We start from the raw sequence: 21,255 nt of genomic DNA, 5'->3' as shown, positions 1-21,255 counted from the left end.
GTTTTTCTGTATTTTCAGGTTAAAGCAAGAACAAGGGTTCTTCAGGACCTCTTTGTTACAGCACTGTTAATCATAAACCAATAACTACATGATGGAAATGGACAAGAAACAGTTCTAATCTTTCTATTTTAAATTCCCAAAAACTGGACCCTTAACATGACGGTTTTTTCTTCCATATCTGAAAGGCTTGGCTTTTCTATAAGTCAGGATGGCCGAGCGGTCTAAGGCGCTGCGTTCAGGTCGCAGTCTCCCCTGGAGGCGTGGGTTCAAATCCCACTTCTGACAATACAATTTTTATTAAACACACTGCAATGTCATTCCGACAGCGCTAGTGAAAAAACCCACTATGCCAAAACACGCCCCAAAATGTTAGACTCTTCAGATGACTGGCTTGGCATCCAATCTTGAAAGTTTTCTTATTTGTGTAGGATAGGATGACCGAGCAGTCTCTCGTGAAGGCGTGGATTTAAATCCCACTTTTGAATACTCATATTTAAGTAAACTATGTAAGACAATACCGATTCCTCTGCTTACTTGAGTGAATGTTATAGAGAATGGAACTCCACTAAACTACTGCTGGGTACCTCCCAGGGTAGTTTTTCTGTATTTTCAGGTTAAAGCAAGAACAAGGGTTCTTCAGGACCTCTTTTTTACAGCACTGTTAATCATAAACCAATAACTACATGATGGAAATGGACAAGAAACAGTACTAATCTTTCTATTTTAAATTCCTAAAAACTGGACCCTTAACATGACAGTTTTTTCTTCCATATCTGAAAGGCTTGGCTTTTCTATAAGTCAGGATGGCCGAGCGGTCTAAGGCGCTGCGTTAAGGTCGCAGTCTCCCCTGGAGGCGTGGGTTCAAATCCCACTTCTGACAATACAACTTTTCTTAAACACACTGCAATGTCATTCCGACAGCGCTAGTGAAAAAACCCACTATGCCAAAACACGCCCCAAAATGTTAGACTCTTCAGATGACTGGCTTGGCATCCAATCTTGAAAGTTTTCTTATTTGTGTAGGATAGGATGACCGAGCAGTCTCTCGTGAAGGCGTGGATTTAAATCCCACTTTTGAATACTCATATTTAAGTAAACTATGTAAGACAATACCGATTCCTCTGCTTACTTGAGTGAATGTTATAGAGAATGGAACTCCACTAAACTACTGCTGGGTACCTCCCAGGGTAGTTTTTCTGTATTTTCAGGTTAAAGCAAGAACAAGGGTTCTTCAGGACCTCTTTTTTACAGCACTGTTAATCATAAACCAATAACTACATGATGGAAATGGACAAGAAACAGTACTAATCTTTCTATTTTAAATTCCTAAAAACTGGACCCTTAACATTACGGTTTTTTCTTCCATTTCTGAAAGGCTTGGCTTTTCTATAAGTCAGGATGGCCGAGCGGTCTAAGGCGCTGCGTTCAGATCGCAGTCTCCCCTGGAGGCGTGGGTTCAAATCCCACTTCTGACAATACAATTTTTATTAAACACACTGCAATGTCATTCCGACAGCGCTAGTGAAAAAACCCACTATGCCAAAACACGCCCCAAAATGTTAGACTCTTCAGATGACTGGCTTGGCATCCAATCTTGAAAGTTTTCTTATTTGTGTAGGATAGGATGACCGAGCAGTCTCTCGTGAAGGCGTGGATTTAAATCCCACTTTTGAATACTCATATTTAAGTAAACTATGTAAGACAATACCGATTCCTCTGCTTACTTGAGTGAATGTTATAGAGAATGGAACTCCACTAAACTACTGCTGGGTACCTCCCAGGGTAGTTTTTCTGTATTTTCAGGTTAAAGCAAGAACAAGGGTTCTTCAGGACCTCTTTTTTACAGCACTGTTAATCATAAACCAATAACTACATGATGGAAATGGAAAAGAAACAGTACTAATCTTTCTATTTTCTATTTCATATTTAAGTAACTATATAAGACAATACAGATTCCTCTGCTTACTTGAGTGAATGTTATAGAGAATGGAACTCCACTAAACTACTGCTGGGTACCTCCCAGGGTAGTTTTTCTGTATTTTCAGGTTAAAGCAAGAACAAGGGTTCTTCAGGACCTCTTTGTTACAGCACTGTTAATCATAAACCAATAACTACATGATGGAAATGGACAAGAAACAGTTCTAATCTTTCTATTTTAAATTCCCAAAAACTGGACCCTTAACATGACGGTTTTTTCTTCCATATCTGAAAGGCTTGGCTGTTCTATAAGTCAGGATGGCCGAGCGGTCTAAGGCGCTGCGTTAAGGTCGCAGTCTCCCCTGGAGGCGTGGGTTCAAATCCCACTTCTGACAATACAACTTTTATTAAACACACTGCAATGTCATTCCGACAGCGCTAGTGAAAAAACCCACTATGCCAAAACACGCCCCAAAATGTTAGACTCTTCAGATGACTGGCTTGGCATCCAATCTTGAAAGTTTTCTTATTTGTGTAGGATAGGATGACCGAGCAGTCTCTCGTGAAGGCGTGGATTTAAATCCCACTTTTGAATACTCATATTTAAGTAAACTATGTAAGACAATACCGATTCCTCTGCTTACTTGAGTGAATGTTATAGAGAATGGAACTCCACTAAACTACTGCTGGGTACCTCCCAGGGTAGTTTTTCTGTATTTTCAGGTTAAAGCAAGAACAAGGGTTCTTCAGGACCTCTTTTTTACAGCACTGTTAATCATAAACCAATAACTACATGATGGAAATGGACAAGAAACAGTACTAATCTTTCTATTTTCTATTTCATATTTAAGTAACTATGTAAGACAATACAGATTCCTCTGCTTACTTGAGTGAATGTTATAGAGAATGGAACTCCACTAAACTACTGCTGGGTACCTCCCAGGGTAGTTTTTCTGTATTTTCAGGTTAAAGCAAGAACAAGGGTTCTTCAGGACCTCTTTGTTACAGCACTGTTAATCATAAACCAATAACTACATGATGGAAATGGACAAGAAACAGTACTAATCTTTCTATTTTAAATTCCTAAAAACTGGACCCTTAACATTACGGTTTTTTCTTCCATTTCTGAAAGGCTTGGTTTTTATATAAGTCAGGATGGCCGAGTGGTCTAAGGCGCTGCGTTCAGGTCGTAATCTCCCCTGGAGGCGTGGGTTCAAATCCCACTTCTGACAATACAATTTTTATTAAACACACTGCAATGTCATTCCGACAGCGCTAGTGAAAAAACCCACTATGCCAAAACACGCCCCAAAATGTTAGACTCTTCAGATAACTGGCTTGGCATCCAATCTTGAAAGTTTTCTTATTTGTGTAGGATAGGATGACCGAGCAGTCTCTCGTGAAGGCGTGGATTTAAATCCCACTTTTGAATACTCATATTTAAGTAAACTATGTAAGACAATACCGATTCCTCTGCTTACTTGAGTGAATGTTATAGAGAATGGAACTCCACTAAACTACTGCTGGGTACCTCCCAGGGTAGTTTTTCTGTATTTTCAGGTTAAAGCAAGAACAAGGGTTCTTCAGGACCTCTTTTTTACAGCACTGTTAATCATAAACCAATAACTACATGATGGAAATGGACAAGAAACAGTACTAATCTTTCTATTTTCTATTTCATATTTAAGTAACTATGTAAGACAATACAGATTCCTCTGCTTACTTGAGTGAATGTTATAGAGAATGGAACTCCACTAAACTACTGCTGGGTACCTCCCAGGGTAGTTTTTCTGTATTTTCAGGTTAAAGCAAGAACAAGGGTTCTTCAGGACCTCTTTGTTACAGCACTGTTAATCATAAACCAATAACTACATGATGGAAATGGACAAGAAACAGTTCTAATCTTTCTATTTTAAATTCCCAAAAACTGGACCCTTAACATGACGGTTTTTTCTTCCATATCTGAAAGGCTTGGCTTTTCTATAAGTCAGGATGGCCGAGCGGTCTAAGGCGCTGCGTTAAGGTCGCAGTCTCCCCTGGAGGCGTGGGTTCAAATCCCACTTCTGACAATACAACTTTTCTTAAACACACTGCAATGTCATTCCGACAGCGCTAGTGAAAAAACACGCCCCAAAATGTTAGACCCTTCAGATGACTGGCTTGGCATCCAATCTTGAAAGTTTTCTTATTTGTGTAGGATAGGATGACCGAGCAGTCTCTCGTGAAGGCGTGGATTTAAATCCCACTTTTGAATACTCATATTTAAGTAAACTATGTAAGACAATACCGATTCCTCTGCTTACTTGAGTGAATGTTATAGAGAATGGAACTCCACTAAACTACTGCTGGGTACCTCCCAGGGTAGTTTTTCTGTATTTTCAGGTTAAAGCAAGAACAAGGGTTCTTCAGGACCTCTTTTTTACAGCACTGTTAATCATAAACCAATAACTACATGATGGAAATGGACAAGAAACAGTACTAATCTTTCTATTTTAAATTCCTAAAAACTGGACCCTTAACATTACGGTTTTTTCTTCCATTTCTGAAAGGCTTGGCTTTTCTATAAGTCAGGATGGCCGAGCGGTCTAAGGCGCTGCGTTAAGGTCGCAGTCTCCCCTGGAGGCGTGGGTTCAAATCCCACTTCTGACAATACAACTTTTCTTAAACACACTGCAATGTCATTCCGACAGCGCTAGTGAAAAAACCCACTATGCCAAAACACGCCCCAAAATGTTAGACTCTTCAGATGACTGGCTTGGCATCCAATCTTGAAAGTTTTCTTATTTGTGTAGGATAGGATGACCGAGCAGTCTCTCGTGAAGGCGTGGATTTAAATCCCACTTTTGAATACTCATATTTAAGTAAACTATGTAAGACAATACCGATTCCTCTGCTTACTTGAGTGAATGTTATAGAGAATGGAACTCCACTAAACTACTGCTGGGTACCTCCCAGGGTAGTTTTTCTGTATTTTCAGGTTAAAGCAAGAACAAGGGTTCTTCAGGACCTCTTTTTTACAGCACTGTTAATCATAAACCAATAACTACATGATGGAAATGGACAAGAAACAGTTCTAATCTTTCTATTTTAAATTCCCAAAAACTGGACCCTTAACATGACGGTTTTTTCTTCCATATCTGAAAGGCTTGGCTTTTCTATAAGTCAGGATGGCCGAGCGGTCTAAGGCGCTGCGTTAAGGTCGCAGTCTCCCCTGGAGGCGTGGGTTCAAATCCCACTTCTGACAATACAACTTTTCTTAAACACACTGCAATGTCATTCCGACAGCGCTAGTGAAAAAACCCACTATGCCAAAACACGCCCCAAAATGTTAGACTCTTCAGATGACTGGCTTGGCATCCAATCTTGAAAGTTTTCTTATTTGTGTAGGATAGGATGACCGAGCAGTCTCTCGTGAAGGCGTGGATTTAAATCCCACTTTTGAATACTCATATTTAAGTAAACTATGTAAGACAATACCGATTCCTCTGCTTACTTGAGTGAATGTTATAGAGAATGGAACTCCACTAAACTACTGCTGGGTACCTCCCAGGGTAGTTTTTCTGTATTTTCAGGTTAAAGCAAGAACAAGGGTTCTTCAGGACCTCTTTTTTACAGCACTGTTAATCATAAACCAATAACTACATGATGGAAATGGACAAGAAACAGTACTAATCTTTCTATTTTCTATTTCATATTTAAGTAACTATGTAAGACAATACAGATTCCTCTGCTTACTTGAGTGAATGTTATAGAGAATGGAACTCCACTAAACTACTGCTGGGTACCTCCCAGGGTAGTTTTTCTGTATTTTCAGGTTAAAGCTAGAACAAGGGTTCTTCAGGACCTCTTTGTTACAGCACTGTTAATCATAAACCAATAACTACATGATGGAAATGGACAAGAAACAGTTCTAATCTTTCTATTTTAAATTCCCAAAAACTGGACCCTTAACATGACGGTTTTTTCTTCCATATCTGAAAGGCTTGGCTTTTCTATAAGTCAGGATGGCCGAGCGGTCTAAGGCGCTGCGTTAAGGTCGCAGTCTCCCCTGGAGGCGTGGGTTCAAATCCCACTTCTGACAATACAACTTTTATTAAACACACTGCAATGTCATTCCGACAGCGCTAGTGAAAAAACCCACTATGACAAAACACGCCCCAAAATGTTAGACTCTTCAGATGACTGGCTTGGCATCCAATCTTGAAAGTTTTCTTATTTGTGTAGGATAGGATGACCGAGCAGTCTCTCGTGAAGGCGTGGATTTAAATCCCACTTTTGAATACTCATATTTAAGTAAACTATGTAAGACAATACCGTTTCCTCTGCTTACTTGAGTGAATGTTATAGAGAATGGAACTCCACTAAACTACTGCTGGGTACCTCCCAGGGTAGTTTTTCTGTATTTTCAGGTTAAAGCAAGAACAAGGGTTCTTCAGGACCTCTTTTTTACAGCACTGTTAATCATAAACCAATAACTACATGATGGAAATGGACAAGAAACAGTACTAATCTTTCTATTTTCTATTTCATATTTAAGTAACTATGTAAGACAATACAGATTCCTCTGCTTACTTGAGTGAATGTTATAGAGAATGGAACTCCACTAAACTACTGCTGGGTACCTCCCAGGGTAGTTTTTCTGTATTTTCAGGTTAAAGCAAGAACAAGGGTTCTTCAGTACCTCTTTGTTACAGCACTGTTAATCATAAACCAATAACTACATGATGGAAATAGACAAGAAACAGTTCTAATCTTTCTATTTTAAATTCCCAAGAACTGGACCCTTAACATGACGGTTTTTTCTTCCATATCTGAAAGGCTTGGCTTTTCTATAAGTCAGGATGGCCGAGCGGTCTAAGGCGCTGCGTTAAGGTCGCAGTCTCCCCTGGAGGCGTGGGTTCAAATCCCACTTCTGACAATACAACTTTTATTAAACACACTGCAATGTCATTCCGACAGCGCTAGTGAAAAAACCCACTATGCCAAAACACGCCCCAAAATGTTAGACTCTTCAGATGACTGGCTTGGCATCCAATCTTGAAAGTTTTCTTATTTGTGTAGGATAGGATGACCGAGCAGTCTCTCGTGAAGGCGTGGATTTAAATCCCACTTTTGAATACTCATATTTAAGTAAACAATGTAAGACAATACCGATTCCTCTGCTTACTTGAGTGAATGTTATAGAGAATGGAACTCCACTAAACTACTGCTGGGTACCTCCCAGGGTAGTTTTTCTGTATTTTCAGGTTAAAGCAAGAACAAGGGTTCTTCAGGACCTCTTTTTTACAGCACTGTTAATCATAAACCAATAACTACATGATGGAAATGGACAAGAAACAGTACTAATCTTTCTATTTTCTATTTCATATTTAAGTAACTATGTAAGACAATACAGATTCCTCTGCTTACTTGAGTGAATGTTATAGAGAATGGAACTCCACTAAACTACTGCTGGGTACCTCCCAGGGTAGTTTTTCTGTATTTTCAGGTTAAAGCAAGAACAAGGGTTCTTCAGTACCTCTTTGTTACAGCACTGTTAATCATAAACCAATAACTACATGATGGAAATAGACAAGAAACAGTTCTAATCTTTCTATTTTAAATTCCCAAGAACTGGACCCTTAACATGACGGTTTTTTCTTCCATATCTGAAAGGCTTGGCTTTTCTATAAGTCAGGATGGCCAAGCGGTCTAAGGCGCTGCGTTAAGGTTGCAGTCTCCCCTGGAGACGTGGGTTCAAATCCCACATCTGACAATACAACTTTTCTTAAACACACTGCAATGTCATTCCGACAGCGCTAGTGAAAAAACCCACTATGCCAAAACACGCCCCAAAATGTTAGACTCTTCAGATGACTGGCTTGGCATCCAATCTTGAAAGTTTTCTTATTTGTGTAGGATAGGATGACCGAGCAGTCTCTCGTGAAGGCGTGGATTTAAATCCCACTTTTGAATACTCATATTTAAGTAAACTATGTAAGACAATACCGATTCCTCTGCTTACTTGAGTGAATGTTATAGAGAATGGAACTCCACTAAACTGCTGCTGGGTACCTCCCAGGGTAGTTTTTCTGTATTTTCAGGTTAAAGCAAGAACAAGGGTTCTTCAGGACCTCTTTTTTACAGCACTGTTAATCATAAACCAATAACTACATGATGGAAATGGAAAAGAAACAGTACTAATCTTTCTATTTTCTATTTCATATTTAAGTAACTATGTAAGACAATACAGATTCCTCTGCTTACTTGAGTGAATGTTATAGAGAATGGAACTCCACTAAACTACTGCTGGGTACCTCCCAGGGTAGTTTTTCTGTATTTTCAGGTTAAAGCAAGAACAAGGGTTCTTCAGGACCTCTTTGTTACAGCACTGTTAATCATAAACCAATAACTACATGATGGAAATGGACAAGAAACAGTTCTAATCTTTCTATTTTAAATTCCCAAAAACTGGACCCTTAACATGACGGTTTTTTCTTCCATATCTGAAAGGCTTGGCTTTTCTATAAGTCAGGATTTCCGAGCGGTCTAAGGCGCTGCGTTAAGGTCGCAGTCTCCCCTGGAGACGTGGGTTCAAATCCCACTTCTGACAATACAACTTTTATTAAACACACTGCAATGTCATTCCGACAGCGCTAGTGAAAAAACCCACTATGCCAAAACACGCCCCAAAATTTTAGACTCTTCAGATGACTGGCTTGGCATCCAATCTTGAAAGTTTTCTTATTTGTGTAGGATAGGATGACCGAGCAGTCTCTCGTGAAGGCGTGGATTTAAATCCCACTTTTGAATACTCATATTTAAGTAAACTATGTAAGACAATACCGATTCCTCTGCTTACTTGAGTGAATGTTATAGAGAATGGAACTCCACTAAACTGCTGCTGGGTACCTCCCAGGGTAGTTTTTCTGTATTTTCAGGTTAAAGCAAGAACAAGGGTTCTTCAGGACCTCTTTTTTACAGCACTGTTAATCATAAACCAATAACTACATGATGGAAATGGACAAGAAACAGTACTAATCTTTCTATTTTCTATTTCATATTTAAGTAACTATGTAAGACAATACAGATTCCTCTGCTTACTTGAGTGAATGTTATAGAGAATGGAACTCCACTAAACTACTGCTGGGTACCTCCCAGGGTAGTTTTTCTGTATTTTCAGGTTAAAGCAAGAACAAGGGTTCTTCAGGACCTCTTTGTTACAGCACTGTTAATCATAAACCAATAACTACATGATGGAAATGGACAAGAAACAGTTCTAATCTTTCTATTTTAAATTCCCAAAAACTGGACCCTTAACATGACGGTTTTTTCTTCCATATCTGAAAGGCATGGCTTTTCTATAAGTCAGGATGGCTGAGCGGTCTAAGGCGCTGCGTTAAGGTCGCAGTCTCCCCTGGAGGCGTGGGTTCAAATCCCACTTCTGACAATACAACTTTTCTTAAACACACTGCAATGTCATTCCGACAGCGCTAGTGAAAAAACCCACTATGCCAAAACACGCCCCAAAATGTTAGACTCTTCAGATGACTGGCTTGGCATCCAATCTTGAAAGTTTTCTTATTTGTGTAGGATAGGATGACCGAGCAGTCTCTCGTGAAGGCGTGGATTTAAATCCCACTTTTGAATACTCATATTTAAGTAAACTATGTAAGACAATACCGATTCCTCTGCTTACTTTAGTGAATGTTATAGAGAATGGAACTCCACTAAACTACTGCTGGGTACCTCCCAGGGTAGTTTTTCTGTATTTTCAGGTTAAAGCAAGAACAAGGGTTCTTCAGGACCTCTTTTTTACAGCACTGTTAATCATAAACCAATAACTACATGATGGAAATGGAAAAGAAACAGTACTAATCTTTCTATTTTCTATTTCATATTTAAGTAACTATGTAAGACAATACAGATTCCTCTGCTTACTTGAGTGAATGTTATAGAGAATGGAACTCCACTAAACTACTGCTGGGTACCTCCCAGGGTAGTTTTTCTGTATTTTCAGGTTAAAGCAAGAACAAGGATTCTTCAGGACCTCTTTGTTACAGCACTGTTAATCATAAACCAATAACTACATGATGGAAATGGACAAGAAACAGTTCTAATCTTTCTATTTTAAATTCCCAAAAACTGGACCCTTAACATGACGGTTTTTTCTTCCATATCTGAAAGGCTTGGCTTTTCTATAAGTCAGGATGGCCGAGCGGTCTAAGGCGCTGCGTTAAGGTCGCAGTCTCCCCTGGAGACGTGGGTTCAAATCCCACTTCTGACAATACAACTTTTATTAAACACACTGCAATGTCATTCCGACAGCGCTAGTGAAAAAACCCACTATGCCAAAACACGCCCCAAAATGTTAGACTCTTCAGATGACTGGCTTGGCATCCAATCTTGAAAGTTTTCTTATTTGTGTAGGATAGGATGACCGAGCAGTCTCTCGTGAAGGCGTGGATTTAAATCCCACTTTTGAATACTCATATTTAAGTAAACTATGTAAGACAATACCGATTCCTCTGCTTACTTGAGTGAATGTTATAGAGAATGGAACTCCACTAAACTACTGCTGGGTACCTCCCAGGGTAGTTTTTCTGTATTTTCAGGTTAAAGCAAGAACAAGGGTTCTTCAGGACCTCTTTTTTACAGCACTGTTAATCATAAACCAATAACTACATGATGGAAATGGACAAGAAACAGTACTAATCTTTCTATTTTCTATTTCATATTTAAGTAACTATGTAAGACAATACAGATTCCTCTGCTTACTTGAGTGAATGAAGAAAGGGAGAGAACCTCCAGCTCACCAGTGTGCGTCTCCAGACAGCGTCAGTCGGATCCCCGCGACGGCCCGCGGTGTAAGGCAATGGATGTAGAGAAGAGTTGATCCAGCGACCTTAACGCAGCGCCTTAGACCGCTCGGCCATCCTGACTTATAGAAAAGCCAAGCCTTTCAGATATGGAAGAAAAAACCGTCATGTTAAGGGTCCAGTTTTTGGGAATTTAAAATAGAAAGATTAGAACTGTTTCTTGTCCATTTCCATCATGTAGTTATTGGTTTATGATTAACAGTGCTGTAACAAAGAGGTCCTGAAGAACCCTTGTTCTTGCTTTAACCTGAAAATACAGAAAAACTACCCTGGGAGGTACCCAGCAGTAGTTTAGTGGAGTTCCATTCTCTATAACATTCACTCAAGTAAGCAGAGGAATCTGTATTGTCTTACATAGTTACTTAAATATGAAATAGAAAATAGAAAGATTAGTACTGTTTCTTTTCCATTTCCATCATGTAGTTATTGGTTTATGATTAACAGTGCTGTAAAAAAGAGGTCCTGAAGAACCCTTGTTCTTGCTTTAACCTGAAAATACAGAAAAACTACCCTGGGAGGTACCCAGCAGTAGTTTAGTGGAGTTCCATTCTCTATAACATTCACTCAAGTAAGCAGAGGAATCGGTATTGTCTTACATAGTTTACTTAAATATGAGTATTCAAAAGTGGGATTTAAATCCACGCCTTCACGAGAGACTGCTCGGTCATCCTATCCTACACAAATAAGAAAACTTTCAAGATTGGATGCCAAGCCAGTCATCCTGAAGAACCCTTGTTCTTGCTTTAACCTGAAAATACAGAAAAACTACCCTGGGAGGTACCCAGCAGTAGTTTAGTGGAGTTCCATTCTCTATAACATTCACTCAAGTAAGCAGAGGAATCGGTATTGTCTTACATAGTTTACTTAAATATGAGTATTCAAAAGTGGGATTTAAATCCACGCCTTCACGAGAGACTGCTCGGTCATCCTATCCTACACAAATAAGAAAACTTTCAAGATTGGATGCCAAGCCAGTCATCTGAAGAGTCTAACATTTTGGGGCGTGTTTTGGCATAGTGGGTTTTTTCACTAGCGCTGTCTGGAATGACATTGCAGTGTGTTTAAGAAAAGTTGTATTGTCAGAAGTGGGATTTGAACCCACGCCTCCAGGGGAGACCGCTCGGCCATCCTGACTTATAGAAAAGCCAAGCCTTTCAGATATGGAAGAAAAAACCGTCATGTTAAGGGTCCAGTTTTTGGGAATTTAAAATAGAAAGATTAGAACTGTTTCTTGTCCATTTCCATCATGTAGTTATTGGTTTATGATTAACAGTGCTGTAACAAAGAGGTCCTGAAGAACCCTTGTTCTTGCTTTAACCTGAAAATACAGAAAAACTACCCTGGGAGGTACCCAGCAGTAGTTTAGTGGAGTTCCATTCTCTATAACATTCACTCAAGTAATGGATGTAGAGAAGAGTTGATCCAGCGCTGATGGTAAGTTAAAAGGGAAAACGAAGTCCCATGTTTATTGAAGAAAAAAGCATAAAACAGAAGGGAGACGCAGTCCCAAGGTGTGAGTAGTCAGGGCTTGAACCTGAGCCTACGCGTTTCGATCGCAGTCTGCGATCTTAGTCATGGCAAATGAGTAGAAGACCGTGTGTCTGAGATATCCTTATATGCTAATCAATCAGCAGGAAAGGCCAATATGCAAATGCTGGTAATTGGTAGATACCAAGAATTAAGGAGTGGCTAGTAGTATGAGTAAATACGAACCAAAGCTAGTTGAAAACCTAGCCCTCATATGTATATTAACAATGTCATATTGGTATAATATAATAGGAAGAATAATAAAAGTAACGGGTATAAATGTAACAATATCGTTAATGATAGTAGATGGTAAACCCGTATATCTTAAATGAGTGCATACAAAAGAGACTGAGACACACGGCCTTATCAGTACTTATACATAAAAAGCAAACATGACATGTTGACAAATTGAAACATTGAAAAATGTGAGAAAATATAAAGAGATTAAAAACAGAAATGAAGAAGGATCAAAATGCTGTAGTATTATAGAATGTAAATGGTCTATGGTAATTCAATTCATTTATGTCAATAGTTGTTCGAGACAACTGTCAGTCTAAAATAAATGCACATTATGTTAGGTGAATTGGTTAATAAAGAATGGAAACGAATGGCTCAAAGATATAAACCCAAAAATACATCGTATAACCTGTCGGATCACAGAGAAAAAACCCCTGTGGCCGAGCGAACCGCAACGGATAAAGAGCTGATGAAAAAGAAAAAGGCTGATGAAAAAAATGTGCATTAACAAAGCTCAGTGAGTGTGAATATGGACTTATATAGTATGCAAAACAAGCTGTGTTTGCTGATAGAAAGAGCATCAAGTAAGATCAGTTAAAGTCCGCTGATAGTTAATAATGGTAATAGACAACAACAACAACAGAGTTAGAGAATGAAAGGATGTGAGTATTCATAGAAAGGGACATTCAACGAGTTACGATGGTGTACCTTGATTACGTTTTATAACTCATCAATACAAGTCACATTGTCATAAAATAGTGTAATAATAAATATTGTTGATTACATACCTAAAAACCTAACAAATGAATTAAACACTAGTTGTATATATAACCATAGGAAAAGTCATATGCAGATGGTATTGTTGTGCATAGACTGATATTGGAAAATAAGTTCAAAATGTATAGAACCATGTACAAGTGGTATATATATGTATAGACTGGTGTTAGAAAATAAATTCGAAATGAATAAAACCAACTAGTGGCTGGTAATAATATTATAAGTGTACAAAAACGTAGGCAAATATCAGAAACTGTAAATCTGGAATCCCAAGGAGTAGGCTATAAATTCCTTTACAAAATATACTGCGCGATCCTATGATACCATTGAATGTATAATGGGCTAATTCAAATTTGCTTGATAATTTATAATGCTGAGAAATTAATTAACTAAGCATTGAATAGTCATAATAAGTGTGACAATAATTCAGTGAAGAGTATGTATGTGATCTTAATCGTCATGAAAAAACATACACTCAATACAGTAGCATAGGTACTTGATGATAATGACCCAATGTGGCCCATTAATATGTAGCTATAATGGATTGATCTAGGTACATATAGCAAAATGTAAGTATGTATTTACCTTATGTATGGAAACTTAATGTAAAATGGCACTAAGAAAACAGAACTGCAATAAATGCCATACTGGAAAGATTTATTGAGGTGTGTGTACCTGCCGGCACAAGCAATCAGGGTAGGAGTCTATAGTCTAGTTCATATAAATTGCGATGTTTCAATAATGAAACATGAGATCCTTCCTAAGGTTGAGTCCTTTGGGGAAGCGAGTCTCCAAACTATAAATCCAAAAGGCCTCCCTGGTAAGTAAACGCTGTTTTAAATCACCCCCTCTTTTTGTACACCTTACTTTTTCAATAGCATATGTGGAAAAAGAGCTGACATTTCTATTGTGGCAAGTCACAAAATGCCTGGCTGCATTAGAAATATTGACGATGGATGGATTGCGTATATAACTAAGGTGTTCTAATATGCGAATTTTAAATTTCCTGGTAGTGCAGCCGACGTATTTGAGATTGCATGTTGTGCATTCGATAATATACACTACATGGTCGCTGTTACAGTTCATATATGTTTTAATAGCAAAGGTGGTGGTTTCTGAAGAGTTGGAATATTGTTTATTAATTTTGGCAAAAGTGCAAACTTTGCAGGGATTAATCCCACACCTATAAAATCCTTTATAAGTTAGCCATGAAGGTTTAGGGTTATTAGTTGGCAGAAATGATGGAGACAATATGTTGCCCAAGGTTTGTGCCCTACGAGATACTATTCTGCATCCATTTTTTAAAAGGTTTTCTAGTGTTGGATCGTCATACAGTAAGGGGATGTATTTCAACACCATGTTTTTGATGGTGTTGAACTGCTTACTGTATTGCAAAACTAGAGTTGGAATATTTTGACTCCGGGTTGAAATGGTTTGAGTATTATCCATTGATATAAGGGAATCTCTATTTTTGGTAGCGACTATGTTTTTAGCCCTTGATAGGGTCCAGTTCTTGTAGCCTCTTGCTTTTAACCTATTGCAGATGATAGACTCTTCTTTGATATAGCTCATATGGGAACTACAATTGCGTTTGGCGCGTGTGAGTTCACCGATAGGAATGGCAGAAACCGTGTGTGTGGGATGACAGCTTGATGCATGCAGTATTGTATTTCCTGATATAGATTTGCGGTAGATGTTAGACTGAATTATGTCTCCTATTATGCACGAAAAACTTAGGTCTAGAAAATTGATGTATGAAGAATTAAAATGAAAGGTAAATTTGAGATTAGATCCATTGGTGTTAATAAAGGACATAAACAGTGGTATGGCAGATACATCTCCCTCCCATATAAGTAGGAGGTCATCAATGTATCTGCCATACCAGTGTATGTGGTCAAGAAAAGGGTTAGTTGGAGAATAAATGTAATGTTCCTCCCACCATGCCATGGTGAGATTGGCAATGGAGGGGGAGAATTTGGCCCCCATGGAAACACCACATTTTTGTAAATAAAATTGGTTTATGAAGCTGAAGTAGTTATGCGTCATGAGATACTGAGTAATTTGTATTAGAAATAATTGCATGTTAGGGTCATATCCACTATATTTATGAAGGTGATACCTGAGGGCCTCTAGAGCAACATCTCGAGGGATGCTGGTGTAGAGGGCAACAACGTCACAAGAAAGCCAGGTGAAATCACATTGCCAAATTTTCTTATGGAATGCCTGTAGGACATCCTTGGTATCCTTGAGATATCCCGGAATTCTGGTGACTAAAGGCTGGAGAAAAGTATCCAACCATTCGGAAATCTTTTCTGTAAGAGAGCCTATACCCGAAACAATGGGTCGCATGGGAGGGGGATTCAAACCCTTGTGTGTTTTAGGAAGTGCATGAAGAATGGGAACTATCGGATGTTCCACTGACAGATATTTGTGTTCTCTAGTTGTAAAAATACCCAGATTTAAGCCTTTATCTAATATCTGTTGTAAGGCGTTGTGGAACATGTCAGTTGGATTATCTTGTAGCTTAATATACGTATCTGTGTCATTTAACAATAACATGATTTGGTTGATATACACATCCTTGTCTAACACGGTGACACTACCCCCCTTATCAGCCATGCGAATGACTATGTCATGGTTATCATGTAAGGATTTAATAGCCTGTTTATCAAGTAATGTAAGATTATGTGAGGAGGTGTCATATTTAGCTGCTTCTTGAATTTTAAACAGCTCACGTTCTACAATTTGCTGGAAAGTGTCCATAGACTCTGTGCGAGAATGAATCGGGTAGAATCCTGGGTTCTTGGTTTCAAATTTGGATGCAGAGAGAGGAGATGGGTTGATGTAATGTCCAGCTAAATCCTCCAGATGTAAGAGTGTTGTTTGTTCCAGAAACGATAATTTCCGATATGCATTAACTGGTGAAACTGTTGTCAGTGTTTCAGATGGAGAGATAGATGAAGGCTCTTGTGGGGTTGAGAAGTGTCTCTTAACGGTAAGATTGCGTACAAACTTATTAATATCAAGCAAAGTGTGGAAAGGGTCGAAATTAGAATTTGGTACGAAATTGAGTCCTAGTGAAAGAACATGAATCTGAGCTTGGGTTAATGACACTGATGAAAGATTAACCACATCAAGAGTTCTTAGTATCTCTGGTTCCTCAGTCTGCGGGGCAATATGATGTCGGCTGGATTGATGCTTTCGGCCCCCCCTCCTCCTCCGTTTTTTGAAACATCTCTGGTGCGTTTGAAGTTGGATCTAGATTGTTGGTTGTATATGGACGTGTCCGTGTCTGATTCTCCTTCTGCCCCATCTGTAGTTTCAGGTTCAGTGGAGCTGAAACTGACTCTGTGAGAGTTAAGGGAGCGGTTATGTGGCGACCGTCTGTTTCTCAAGATTGATTTGGTCTTGAATCTGTTGTAATTGGAACGGTGCCACGTGTAGACTTCATTGTTATTATAATCCTGGGTATCCCTATGAAACTTGGATTTTTTGGTTTCAGCAATTGATTTCTCTAATTGCTCCAGGTGATCTTCCGTGCGTTTTTGTAGCAGGGCGAAGTCTGGTGAGCTGGAGAAAGAATTGATCTCATCCCTAACTTTGCTAATGTCCTGTTGTAATTCCACTAGTTTGATATTCTCTTGCTTTGTGATAAGCCGCATGAGATTGAGTGAACAATCCGTCAAGATGTTATTCCATTCCTTTGAAAAATCATCCGAGTAGTTATGTGTAGGCATTTTTCTTACTCTCAGACCCCGAGGGATCATGTTTTTCGAGATGTAATTCTGAAGTGTGGTTAAATCCCACCACACTTTGGTTTCATTGACAGACAATTTTTCCAATTCCTTAAATCTATTATGTAGAGATGAATTGGAATGGGACAAATTAGCATGATTAGGGTCTCCAAAAACCATTGCTGCCATTTCGACTCTTGACCGCTGGGGTGTTTGGGAAAACGACATGTTAGTATTAATGGTATCGTAATGTGACGGTAACCGATGCCAATGGATGAAAGGATAGACTCTTGATATAATAGATACAGAGTAGATACGAAACTATTCTTCAAAACTGGATTAAAAACAAAGTCACATAAAAAACATGACAAAAGCAACACAATCGTGAATTGCAAAATATGTATTCCTTGGGAGTGTAAAACGTTGCACAGGCTGAAATGGCTTCCTGAGGCAGGAAAAGGAATTTGTAATTCCCAGAACAGTTCTGAGTGCCAGATCAGAATGACGTGATGGTCACTATAATCAATAGTAAGGGATGCCAGATATTATACATGACGTCTGTATTCAGCATATATAACAGATAAGATATAGCTCCCAGAAAAATGAACATTGAAAAAATGACTGTGCAAACTATCGGCTGGTGTGCACGGAGGCTAAGCCGTGATATGGAATGTAAACTATTTAAGTAAACTATGTTAGACAATACCGATTCCTCTGCTTACTTGAGTGAATGTTATAGAGAATGGAACTCCACTAAACTACTGCTGGGTACCTCCCAGGGTAGTTTTTCTGTATTTTCAGGTTAAAGCAAGAACAAGGGTTCTTCAGGACCTCTTTGTTACAGCACTGTTAATCATAAACCAATAACTACATGATGGAAATGGACAAGAAACAGTTCTAATCTTTCTATTTTAAATTCCTAAAAACTGGACCCTTAACATGACGGTTTTTTCTTCCATTTCTGAAAGGCTTGGCTTTTCTATAAGTCAGGATGGCTGAGCGGTCTAAGGTGCTGCGTTCAGGTCGCAGTCTCCCCTGGAGGCGTGGGTTCAAATCCCACTTCTGACAATACAATTTTTATTAAACACACTGCAATGTCATTCCGACAGCGCTAGTGAAAAAACCCACTATGCCAAAACACGCCCCAAAATGTTAGACTCTTCAGATGACTGGCTTGGCATCCAATCTTGAAAGTTTTCTTATTTGTGTAGGATAGGATGACCGAGCAGTCTCTCGTGAAGGCGTGGATTTAAATCCCACTTTTGAATACTCATATTTAAGTAAACTATGTAAGACAATACCGATTCCTCTGCTTACTTGAGTGAATGTTATAGAGAATGGAACTCCACTAAACTAATGCTGGGTACCTCCCAGGGTAGTTTTTCTGTATTTTCAGGTTAAAGCAAGAACAAGGGTTCTTCAGGACCTCTTTTTTACAGCACTGTTAATCATAAACCAATAACTACATGATGGAAATGGACAAGAAACAGTACTAATCTTTCTATTTTCTATTTCATATTTAAGTAACTATGTAAGACAATACAGATTCCTCTGCTTACTTGAGTGAATGTTATAGAGAATGGAACTCCACTAAACTACTGCTGGGTACCTCCCAGGGTAGTTTTTCTGTATTTTCAGGTTAAAGCAAGAACAAGGGTTCTTCAGGACCTCTTTGTTACAGCACTGTTAATCATAAACCAATAACTACATGATGGAAATGGACAAGAAACAGTTCTAATCTTTCTATTTTAAATTCCCAAAAACTGGACCCTTAACATGACGGTTTTTTCTTCCATATCTGAAAGGCTTGGCTTTTCTATAAGTCAGGATGGCCGAGCGGTCTAAGGTGCTGCGTTAAGGTCACAGTCTCCCCTGGAGGCGTGGGTTCAAATCCCACTTCTGACAATACAACTTTTCTTAAACACACTGCAATGTCATTCCGACAGCGCTAGTGAAAAAACACGCCCCAAAATGTTAGACTCTTCAGATGACTGGCTTTGGCATTCAATCTTGAAAGTTTTCTTATTTGTGTAGGATAGGATGACCGAGCAGTCTCTCGTGAAGGCGTGGATTTAAATCCCACTTTTGAATACTCATATTTAAGTAAACTATGTAAGACAATACCGATTCCTCTGCTTACTTGAGTGAATGTTATAGAGAATGGAACTCCACTAAACTACTGCTGGGTACCTCCCAGGGTAGTTTTTCTGTATTTTCAGGTTAAAGCAAGAACAAGGGTTCTTCAGGACTTCTTTGTTACAGCACTGTTAATCATAAACCAATAACTACATGATGGAAATGGACAAGAAACAGTTCTAATCTTTCTATTTTAAATTCCCAAAAACTGGACCCTTAACATGACGGTTTTTTCTTCCATTTCTGAAAGGCTTGGCTTTTCTATAAGTCAGGATGGCCGAGTGGTCTAAGGCGCTGCGTTCAGGTCGCAGTCTCCCCTGGAGGCGTGGGTTCAAATCCCACTTCTGACAATACAACTTTTATTAAACACACTGCAATGTCATTCCGACAGCGCTAGTGAAAAAACCCACTATGCCAAAACATGCCCCAAAATGTTAGACTCTTCAGATGACTGGCTTGGCATCCAATCTTGAAAGTTTTCTTATTTGTGTAGGATAGGATGACCGAGCAGTCTCTCGTGAAGGCGTGGATTTAAATCCCACTTTTGAATACTCATATTTAAGTAAACTATGTTAGACAATACCGATTCCTCTGCTTACTTGAGTGAATGTTATAGAGAATGGAACTCCACTAAACTACTGCTGGGTACCTCCCAGGGTAGTTTTTCTGTATTTTCAGGTTAAAGCAAGAACAAGGGTTCTTCAGGACCTCTTTGTTACAGCACTGTTAATCATAAACCAATAACTACATGATGGAAATGGACAAGAAACAGTTCTAATCTTTCTATTTTAAATTCCTAAAAACTGGACCCTTAACATGACGGTTTTTTCTTCCATTTCTGAAAGGCTTGGCTTTTCTATAAGTCAGGATGGCTGAGCGGTCTAAGGTGCTGCGTTCAGGTCGCAGTCTCCCCTGGAGGCGTGGGTTCAAATCCCACTTCTGACAATACAATTTTTATTAAACACACTGCAATGTCATTCCGACAGCGCTAGTGAAAAAACCCACTATGCCAAAACACGCCCCAAAATGTTAGACTCTTCAGATGACTGGCTTGGCATCCAATCTTGAAAGTTTTCTTATTTGTGTAGGATAGGATGACCGAGCAGTCTCTCGTGAAGGCGTGGATTTAAATCCCACTTTTGAATACTCATATTTAAGTAAACTATGTAAGACAATACCGATTCCTCTGCTTACTTGAGTGAATGTTATAGAGAATGGAACTCCACTAAACTAATGCTGGGTACCTCCCAGGGTAGTTTTTCTGTATTTTCAGGTTAAAGCAAGAACAAGGGTTCTTCAGGACCTCTTTTTTACAGCACTGTTAATCATAAACCAATAACTACATGATGGAAATGGACAAGAAACAGTACTAATCTTTCTATTTTCTATTTCATATTTAAGTAACTATGTAAGACAATACAGATTCCTCTGCTTACTTGAGTGAATGTTATAGAGAATGGAACTCCACTAAACTACTGCTGGGTACCTCCCAGGGTAGTTTTTCTGTATTTTCAGGTTAAAGCAAGAACAAGGGTTCTTCAGGACCTCTTTGTTACAGCACTGTTAATCATAAACCAATAACTACATGATGGAAATGGACAAGAAACAGTTCTAATCTTTCTATTTTAAATTCCCAAAAACTGGACCCTTAACATGACGTTTTTTTCTTCCATATCTGAAAGGCTTAGCTTTTCTATAAGTCAGGATGGCCGAGCGGTCTAAGGTGCTGCGTTAAGGTCACAGTCTCCCCTGGAGGCGTGGGTTCAAATCCCACTTCTGACAATACAACTTTTCTTAAACACACTGCAATGTCATTCCGACAGCGCTAGTGAAAAAACCCACTATGCCAAAACATGCCCCAAAATGTTAGACTCTTCAGATGACTGGCTTTGGCATTCAATCTTGAAAGTTTTCTTATTTGTGTAGGATAGGATGACCGAGCAGTCTCTCGTGAAGGCGTGGATTTAAATCCCACTTTTGAATACTCATATTTAAGTAAACTATGTAAGACAATACCGATTCCTCTGCTTACTTGAGTGAATGTTATAGAGAATGGAACTCCACTAAAC

The 21,255-nt window shown here is 39.0% G+C and overlaps 14 non-coding genes across 14 annotated transcripts; all 14 read left to right on the top strand.

The window, feature by feature from the left end:
- The first annotated feature begins 202 nt into the window (after nt 1-202).
- Nucleotides 203-285, top strand: TRNAL-CAG (transfer RNA leucine (anticodon CAG)). Its single transcript has one exon. It is a non-coding gene; the product is annotated as a tRNA-Leu (tRNA).
- Nucleotides 286-797: 512 nt separating this feature from the next.
- On the top strand, nt 798-880 carry TRNAL-AAG (transfer RNA leucine (anticodon AAG)). The gene has a single exon. It is a non-coding gene; the product is annotated as a tRNA-Leu (tRNA).
- A 512-nt stretch (nt 881-1,392) lies between these two features.
- On the top strand, nt 1,393-1,475 carry TRNAL-CAG (transfer RNA leucine (anticodon CAG)). Its single transcript has one exon. It is a non-coding gene; the product is annotated as a tRNA-Leu (tRNA).
- Nucleotides 1,476-2,229: 754 nt separating this feature from the next.
- On the top strand, nt 2,230-2,312 carry TRNAL-AAG (transfer RNA leucine (anticodon AAG)). The gene has a single exon. It is a non-coding gene; the product is annotated as a tRNA-Leu (tRNA).
- A 1,591-nt stretch (nt 2,313-3,903) lies between these two features.
- Nucleotides 3,904-3,986, top strand: TRNAL-AAG (transfer RNA leucine (anticodon AAG)). The gene has a single exon. It is a non-coding gene; the product is annotated as a tRNA-Leu (tRNA).
- A 497-nt stretch (nt 3,987-4,483) lies between these two features.
- On the top strand, nt 4,484-4,566 carry TRNAL-AAG (transfer RNA leucine (anticodon AAG)). The gene has a single exon. It is a non-coding gene; the product is annotated as a tRNA-Leu (tRNA).
- Nucleotides 4,567-5,078: 512 nt separating this feature from the next.
- TRNAL-AAG (transfer RNA leucine (anticodon AAG)) lies at nt 5,079-5,161 on the top strand. The gene has a single exon. It is a non-coding gene; the product is annotated as a tRNA-Leu (tRNA).
- Nucleotides 5,162-5,915: 754 nt separating this feature from the next.
- On the top strand, nt 5,916-5,998 carry TRNAL-AAG (transfer RNA leucine (anticodon AAG)). Its single transcript has one exon. It is a non-coding gene; the product is annotated as a tRNA-Leu (tRNA).
- Nucleotides 5,999-6,752: 754 nt separating this feature from the next.
- Nucleotides 6,753-6,835, top strand: TRNAL-AAG (transfer RNA leucine (anticodon AAG)). The gene has a single exon. It is a non-coding gene; the product is annotated as a tRNA-Leu (tRNA).
- Nucleotides 6,836-9,263: 2,428 nt separating this feature from the next.
- TRNAL-AAG (transfer RNA leucine (anticodon AAG)) lies at nt 9,264-9,346 on the top strand. Its single transcript has one exon. It is a non-coding gene; the product is annotated as a tRNA-Leu (tRNA).
- Nucleotides 9,347-10,100: 754 nt separating this feature from the next.
- TRNAL-AAG (transfer RNA leucine (anticodon AAG)) lies at nt 10,101-10,183 on the top strand. Its single transcript has one exon. It is a non-coding gene; the product is annotated as a tRNA-Leu (tRNA).
- Nucleotides 10,184-18,035: 7,852 nt separating this feature from the next.
- Nucleotides 18,036-18,118, top strand: TRNAL-CAG (transfer RNA leucine (anticodon CAG)). Its single transcript has one exon. It is a non-coding gene; the product is annotated as a tRNA-Leu (tRNA).
- A 1,335-nt stretch (nt 18,119-19,453) lies between these two features.
- Nucleotides 19,454-19,536, top strand: TRNAL-CAG (transfer RNA leucine (anticodon CAG)). The gene has a single exon. It is a non-coding gene; the product is annotated as a tRNA-Leu (tRNA).
- Nucleotides 19,537-20,048: 512 nt separating this feature from the next.
- On the top strand, nt 20,049-20,131 carry TRNAL-CAG (transfer RNA leucine (anticodon CAG)). Its single transcript has one exon. It is a non-coding gene; the product is annotated as a tRNA-Leu (tRNA).
- The last annotated feature ends 1,124 nt before the right edge of the window (nt 20,132-21,255 follow it).

This window comes from Rhinoderma darwinii, chromosome 3 (genome assembly GCF_050947455.1).
Source record: "Rhinoderma darwinii isolate aRhiDar2 chromosome 3, aRhiDar2.hap1, whole genome shotgun sequence".
Taxonomy (NCBI): Eukaryota; Metazoa; Chordata; class Amphibia; order Anura; family Rhinodermatidae; genus Rhinoderma; species Rhinoderma darwinii.
Note: the sequence above shows the minus strand (reverse complement) of the source record. Positions and strands in the feature narration are given on the sequence as shown.